This window comes from Arachis duranensis, chromosome 7, assembly GCF_000817695.3.
Source record: "Arachis duranensis cultivar V14167 chromosome 7, aradu.V14167.gnm2.J7QH, whole genome shotgun sequence".
NCBI lineage: Eukaryota > Viridiplantae > Streptophyta > Magnoliopsida > Fabales > Fabaceae > Arachis > Arachis duranensis.
This window is the reverse complement of record NC_029778.3, coordinates 41,156,098-41,164,511: the sequence shown is the minus strand read 5'-3', so window position 1 is coordinate 41,164,511 and position 8,414 is coordinate 41,156,098. Positions and strand designations below refer to the sequence as shown.

Genomic DNA, 8,414 nt, shown 5'->3' with positions numbered 1-8,414 from the left:
TCCTAGAACAATGTCGGCCACCAGAATCCACAATCCAAAACTTTTTTAGCCGTCCATTGTGAGCCAAAGTAGCCGCCACACTCGGATGAATGACAAGATTCAAGAATAGGTTGGAATTCGGACTCTGGGACACATCTACGAATCACTTAGTCTACTCCCTGTTTCCACAGTAAGGATCATCCCAAATGTAGTACTTAAAATCACTCCTCAACTTGTCTCTTTGATGTATTGAAAATTTGGCAGGGAAAATATTGGCAACTAAGTAATTCTCCATAGGTGCAAACTAAGAAAAACTATCCGAAATAGCATGCAAACCATCCAAAGAGAATGAATTGTCAATCGAAAATGGGTCATATTTAAGATTTTCAAGGCAGCTCAGATGATCCGCAACCAGATTTTATGACCCACTTCGACCCCTAATCTCAATGTCAAACTCTTACAAGAGCAAGATCCAATGTATGAGCCTAGGTTTTGACTCATTTTTTGTCAACAAATATTTTAAAGTTGCATGATCCGTATACACCACAATTTTTGAGCCTAGCAAATAAGATCTAAATATATCCAATGCATGAATAATCGCTAGAAGCTCTTTTTCGTAGTGGTGTAATTGGATTGCGCTGCATCTAATGTCTTTGAGGAATAAGCAATGATGTAAGGGAGCTTACCATCGCGTTGTGCAAGCGTGGCACCTACGGCATGATTTGACGAGTCACAAATGATTTTGAACGGCTGCGTCCAGTCAGGGCCCCTCACAATTGGTGCCGTAGTAAGAGCTCTTCTCAACTCCTCAAATGCTTCCACACAAGCACTATCAAACTCAAAGTCTACGTCCTTTTGTAGCCGGCGCGATAACAGCAATGCAATCTTGCTAAAATTCTTGATGAGGCACCTATAGAATCCTACATGACCTAAAAAAGAACGGACCTCCCTCACAGAAGAGGGGCGAGGTAAACTAGTAATGACATCAACCTTGGTTGGGCCCACAGAAATGCCCTTATTAGAAACTACGTGTCCTAACACTAAGCCTTGTCTCACCATAAAGTGACATTTTTTGAAATTGAGGACAAGGTTAGTGTCAACACACCTCTCTAAGACCTTAGCCAAGTTCTCTAAACAACTATCAAAAGAAATTCCGTATACACTGAAATCGTCCATAAAGACTTCCAGACAACTCTCCATGAGATCAGAAAAGACACTAGTCATGCACCGCTGAAAAGTGGCGGGTGCATTGCATAAACCAAATGGCATCCTTTTGTAAGCAAAAGTGCCAAAGGGGCATGTAAAGGTGGTCTTTTCCTGATCCTCAAGAGCAATATGTATCTGGAAGTAGCCAGTAAAACCATCAAGAAAGCAGTAATGAGATTTACCTACAAGTCGGTCCAACATCTGGTCAATGAATGGCAAGGGGTAATGGTATTTCCTTGTTGCGACATTCAGCTTCCTATCATCAATGCATACCCTCCAAGCATTTTGCACCCTTGTTGTGACCACTTCACCATCATCTTTCTTGATTGCAGTGATTCTTGGTTTCTTTGGAACAACTTGAATTGGACTCACCCACTCACTATCAGAAATTGGATAAATAATACCCACATCAAGCAACCTTGCGACTTCCTTTTTCACCACATCAAGAATGGTGGGATTGAGCCTTCTTTGGGGTTGTCTAACCGGCCGAGCTCCCTCTTGGAGGAAGATGCGATGCATGCACATACGTGGGTCAATTCCCACAATGTCAGCTAAGCTCCAACCGATTGCTTTCTTGTGCTTCCTTAGGACCTCTAGGAGCTTCTTTTCTTCTTGGCTAGAGAGCTCACTAGTAATGATTACCGGAAACCTTTGGTTGTCCTCAAGGAATGCATATTTCAAATGAGAAATTCGAGGCTTCAATTCACTTTTCACTTCAAGTTGAGGTTTTTTTTCACCAAGATCATGAAACTCATCCTCATCGGCTTCCTCTTGTTTATCCTCATGTTCAATAATAGGATAGTATAACTTGTTGTGATCTTCCCTTTGTATCTTCGCTACTTCCTCATCAATTACATCACGTCGGAGGACGGAGTGCTCTTCAGGTGGATGTCTCATGGACTCTTCCAAGTTAAACTTGATGGTCTTGTCACCTACCTCAAAAGAGTATGTGCCGGTAAAGGCATCCAATTTAAATTTAAAGGTCTTCAAGAAAGGTCTACCAAGAAAAATGGAGGAAGAACTTTCATTATCCGTCGAAGGCATTTTAAGGATATAGAAATCAACCAGAAACACTAAATCCTTGATTGTCACAAGCACATCTTCCGCTATCCCCTACTACGGTGATCACACTCTTGTCGGCTAAGACAAATTTGGCGGACAATCTTTTCAATGTTGCTAAATTTAACCTTGCAAATATAGAGAATGGCATGATACTCACACAAGCCCCCAAATCACACATGCAATCATAAAAGGCAACTCCACCAATCCAACAAGATATTAAACATGGTCTGGGGTCACTACACTTTTCCGAATTAGACTTCATCAATGAAGAATTGGAACTACCCAATGACAATGTTTTCAACTCACCAATCCTATCTTTGTGTGTGCACAAGTCTTTTAAAAACTTAGCATACTTCAGAATTTGTTGAATGGCATCAAGAAGTGGAATGGTTACCTCAACCTTCTTGAATACTTGAAGCATGTTTAGATCAAACTCCAGAGTTTTCTTGGCCTTCTTTACCATGGAAGGGAATGGAATGGGAATGGATTCATCCATTATGGCCTTCCTCTTGGGCTCCTTAAGGCTCACTTCTTCTTCTTCTTCTTTCTTTGTGTCTCTCTCATCATCCTCATGTGAAACTTCAACAACCACTTCCTCCTCATGGATGTCTTCCATGGCCCTAGGAGGTATCTCCTCCAATGTAGTCCCCGATTATAGATTAATGGTGTTGAGACCGCCCTTTGGGTTTCGAAGGGGTTAGGATGGAAGGTTAGAAGAGCTCGAGGCTTGGTTGGTATTGGTATTGTTGGAAGAAGGTAGAGACATCCTTGAAAGCATTTAGGTTATGTTGGAGAATTGAGCACTCATGTTACCAAAATGTGAATTAAGATTCCTAGTATTCTCTTCATTTTTCTCTACCATGGCCCTAATTCTCTCTTGCTCTTGGTAGAGTGCACGGTTAGAGTCATCACCTTGGTTGGAGGAAGAGGAAGAGGATTAGTTAGATTATTATCTTTGGTGAGGTGCTTGGTACCTAGGATAGTTGTTTTGGTTTCGGTGAGGTGCTTGGTATGATTGATTGTGGTGGTTTTGGTTGGCTTGATGGTTATTGTTGTGATATTAGGAAGAAAATTGGTGGTTGTTGTGGTAATGAGGAGATAAGTTGCCTTGGTTCCATCTTTGATTGTGGTTGTTCCCTTGATCATTGTCCCTCCATCCTTGATTAGAACTATTACCATGAGAGTAAATGTTTTGGCCTTGAGATTGATAGGGTGGGCAGTTGTTGTAGTTCACGTTGGCTACCATGAGAGTGTAATCCTCTTGAACTTGATGGCATTGGTCGGTGTAGTGTGCGGTACTAGAGCATAAACCACATACTTTAGGAGGTCCTTCAAGTTGGAGGATTTGAGGTAGGGCTTGGATGGCTTGGATTGATTGAAATGCCTTTTATTCTTTGTAAATCTCCTTGAGGAGAGTGGTCATGTCTCCAAGTACTTTGGTTGAAGTCTATTTGGAAGGAGCTGCTTCCACCACACCCTTGAGAGGGTTGTTCCTCACTCTCACATATTGGGTAGCCTCGGCGACATCATTGATCAAACTCCATGCTTCCACCACCGTCTTGTTCTTAGAAAGGGAACCACCACTAGAAGCGGTGAGCAATCTCTTATCCGCCACACAAAGACCTCCAGTGAAATAGCTAATAAGCAAGTGAGTGTCTAATCCATGATGTGGACAAGATTCCATCAACCTCTTGAATCAAGTCCAATATTCATAGAGTGTCTCTTGGTCTTTTTGCATTATACTGGAAATTTCCTTCTGGATGTAATCGGTCTTCTCCAGCGAAAAAAACTTGTCTAAGAACTCTCTTCTCAATAGGTCCCATTCAGTTACCACTTCATCCAGTTGGGAGTAGAACCACTCTTTTGCCGACCCCTCGAAAGAGAAGAAAAAGCAAAAACCATGTTAGCAATCTCATCAGTGCCATGCCTTTGAGCCGTAGAACAAGCAACTTGAAAGTCTTTCAAGTGCCTAATGGGGTCTTGGCCCGGTAGTCTGATGAGTGGATAATTTATACGCTTTTAGCATTATTTTTAGGTAGTTTTTAGTAGGATCTAGCTACTTTTAGGGATTTTTTTATTAGTTTTTATGCAAATTTCACATTTATAGACTTTACTATGAGTTTGTGTGTTTTTCTATGATTTCAAATATTTTCTGGCTGAAATTGAGGGACCTGAGCAAAAATCTAATAGAAGGCTAACAAAGGACTACTGATGCTGTTGGATTCTGACCTCCCTGCACTCGAAATGGATTTTCTGGAGCTACAGAACTCCAAACGGCACGCTCTCAACTGCGTTGGAAAGTAGACATCCAGGGCTTTCCAGAAATATTTGGTAGTTCATACTTTATTTGAGTTTAGACGATGCAAACAGGCGTTCAATGCCAGTTCCATGCTGCATTCTGGAGTAAAACGCTAGAAACACGTCACAAACCAGAGTTAAACGCCAAACAGACGTTACAACTTGGCGTTTAACCCCAAGAGAAGCCTCTGCACGTGTAAAGCTCAAGCTCAGCCCAAGCCCACACCAAAGTGGGCCCCAGAAGTAGATTTCTGCACTTAGACTTATTTCTGTAAACCCTAGTAACTAGTTTAGTATAGATAGAACTTTTTACTATTGTATTAGGTATCTTTTTGACCATTCGGTCTTTTGATCATTTAGGGGGGCTGGCCATTCGGCCATGCCTGGACCTTTATCACTTATGTATTTTCAACGGTGGAGTTTCTATACACCATAGATTAAGGTGTGGAGCTCTGCTATACCTCGAGAATTAATGCAATTACTATTGTTCTTCTATTCAATTCAAGCTTATTCTTATTCTAAGATATTCACTGCACTTCAACCTGATTGATGTGATGATCCGTGACACTCATCATCGTCCGTCCTTATGAACGCGTGACTGACAACCATTTCCGTTCTACCTTAGATTGAGCGTGTATCTCTTGGATTCCTTAATCGGAGTCTTCGTGGTATAAGCTAGAATCCATTGGCGGCCATTCTTGAGAATCCAGAAAGTCTAAACCTTGTCTGTGGTATTCCGAGTAGGATTCAGGGATTAAATGAATGTGACGAGCTTCAAACTCGCGAGTGTTGGGCATAGTAACAGACGCAAAAGGATCAATGGATCTTATTCCGACATGATCGAGAACCGACAGATGATTAGCCGTGCTGTGACAGAGCATTTGGACCATTTTCACTGAGAGGATGGGAAGTAGCCATTGACAATGGTGATGCCCTACATACAGCTTGCCATGGAAAGGAGTAAGAATGATTGGATGAAAGCAGTGGGAAAGCAGAGATTCAGAAGGAACACAGCATCTTCATGCACTTATTTGAAATTCCCACTAATGAATTACATAAGTATCTCTATCTTTATTTTATGCTTTATTTATCTTTATTTTCAAAAACCATTATAACCATTTGAATCCGCCTGACTGAGATTTACAAGCTGACCATAGCTTGCTTCATACCAACAATCTCCGTGGGATCGACCCTTACTCACGTAAGGTTTATTACTTGGACGACCCAGTGCACTTGCGGAGTTATGACAAAGTGTGATTCACGTTTGAGAGCACCAAGTCATTGGAGCCATTGTTGATGATCACAATTTCGTGCACCAAGTTTTTGGCGCCGTTGCCGGGGATTGTTCGAGTTTGGACAACTGACGGTTCATCTTGTTGCTCAGATTAGGTAATTTTCTTTTCAAAAAAGTTTTCAAAAATCTTTCAAAAAATTTTTTCTTTGTTTTCATTTTTCCAAAAAGTAATTTTCGAAAAAAAACTTTTATAAAATCATAAAAACAAAAATTTTTTGAGTTTCTTGTTTGAGTCTTGAGTCAATTTTTAAGTTTGGTGTCAATTGCATGTTTTAAAAACTTTTGTATTTTTCAAAAATTCATGCATGTGTTCTTCATGATCTTCAAGTTGTTCTTGACAAGTCTTCTTGTTTGATCTTTAAATTTTCTTGTTTTGTGTTTTTTGTTGTTTTCATATGCATTTTTGCATTCATAGTGTCTAAGCATTAAAAATTTCTAAGTTTGGTATCTTGCATGTTTGTCTTTTCTTGAAAATTTTCAAAAATAAGTCTTGATGTTCATCTTGATCTTCAAAGTATTCTTGGTGTTCATCTTGACATTTATAGTGTTCTTGCATGCATCATTGGTTTTGATCCATAATTTTTATGTTTTGGGTCATATTTGTGTTTTTCTCTATCCTCATAAAAAATTCAAAAATAAAAAAATATCTTTCCTTGTTTTACTCATAATTTTTGAAATATTTGGTTTGACTTAGTCAAAAAATTTTAAAATAAGTTGTTTCTTGTTAGTCAAGTCAAGATTTCAATTTTAAAAATCCTATCTTTTCAAAATCTTTTTCAAAAAATCAAATCTTTTTCATTTTTTCATTGTTTTTGAAAATTTTAAAATTGATTTTCAAAATCTTTTTCTTATCTTTGTTTGATTCAAAAATTTGAAGTTTGTTACTTTCTTGTCAAGAAAGGTTCAATCTTTAAATTCTAGAATCATATCTTTTAGTTTCTTGTAGTCAAGTAATTAATTTTAATTTTAAAAACAAATCATATCTTTTCAACATATCTTTTTCAATCATATCTTTTTCAAAATTGATTTCAAAATCTTTTCTAACTTCTTATCTTTTCAAAATTGATTTTCAAATCTTTTTTTCAACTAACTAATTGACTTTTTGTTTGTTTCTTATCTTTTTCAAAACCACCTAACTACTTTCCTCTCTCTGATTTTCGAAAATCACCTCACTCTTTTTCAAAATTCTTTTAATTAACTAATTGTTTCAAATTTTAATTTTAATTTTATTTCTTCTTTTAATTTTCGAAAATCACTAACCTTTTTTTTTAAAAAATAATATTCGAATTCTCTCTCTCTCATCTCTTTCTATTTATTTATTCATTTACTAACACTTCTCTTCACCTCAAAAATTCGAATCTTCTCCTTTCTTCTGTGTTCGAATTTTTCTTCTCTTTCCTCTATTCTCCTCTTTTTCTACTCACATAAAGGAATCTCTATACTGTGACATAGATGATTCCTCTTCTCTCTTTGTTTTCTTTTCTTTCATATGAGTAGGAACAAGGAAAAAGGCATTCTTGTTGAAGCTGATCCTGAACCTGAAAGGACCTTGAAGGGGAAGCTAAGAGCAGCTAAAGCACAGTACTCTGAAGAGGACCCAACTGAAACTTTCGAACAGGAAAAGAAGATGGCAGCCGAAAATAATAACAACAACAATGCAAGGAAGATGCTTGGTGACTTTACTACACCAAATTCCAACTTACATGGAAGATGCATCTCAATCCCTGCCATTGTTGCAAACAACTTTGAGCTAAAGCCTTAATTAGTTTCTCTTATGCAACAGAATTGCAAGTTTCATGGACTTCCATCAAAAGATCCTTTTCAGTTCTTAACTGAATTCTTGCAGATCTGTGATACCGTTAAGACCAATGGGGTTGATCCCGAGGTCTACAGGCTTTTGCTTTTCCCTTTTGCTGTAAGAGACAGAGCTAGAGTATGGTTGGACTCTCAACCTAAAGATAGCCTGAACTCTTAGGATAAGCTGGTCACGACCTTCTTGGCCAAGTTCTTTCTTCCTCAAAAGCTGAGTAAGATTAGAGTGGATGTTCAAACCTTCAGACAGAAAGAAGGTGAATCCTTCTATGAAGCTTGGGAGAGATACAAGCAACTAACCAAAAAGTGTCCTTCTGACATGCTTTCAGAATGGACCATCCTGGATATATTCTTTGATGGTCTGTCTGAATTGTTTAAGATGTCATTGGACCACTCTGCAGGTGGATCCATTTACCTAAAGAAAACGCCTGCAAAAGATCAGGAACTCATTGACATGGTTACAAATAACAAATTCATGTACACCTCTGAGAGGAATCCTGTGAGTAATGGGACGCCTCAGAAGAGGGGAGTTCTTGAAATTGATGCTCTGAATGCCATATTGGCTCAGAACTAAATGTTGACTCAGCAAGTCAACATGATTTCTCAGAGTCTGAATGGATGGCAAAATGCATCCAATAGTACTAAAGAGGCATCTTCTGAAGAAAAAGCTTATGATCCTGAGAACCCTGCAATGGCAGAGGTGAATTACATGGGTGAACCCTATGGAAACACCTATAATTCCTCATGGAGAAATCATCCAAAT

General features: G+C 38.6%; 1 non-coding gene across 1 annotated transcript; it reads right to left on the bottom strand.

Annotated features, from left to right (window-relative positions):
- Nucleotides 1-7,868: 7,868 nt before the first annotated feature.
- Nucleotides 7,869-7,975, bottom strand: LOC127740760 (small nucleolar RNA R71). Its single transcript, XR_008001619.1, has one exon. It is a non-coding gene; the product is annotated as a small nucleolar RNA R71 (small nucleolar RNA).
- Nucleotides 7,976-8,414: the final 439 nt, after the last annotated feature.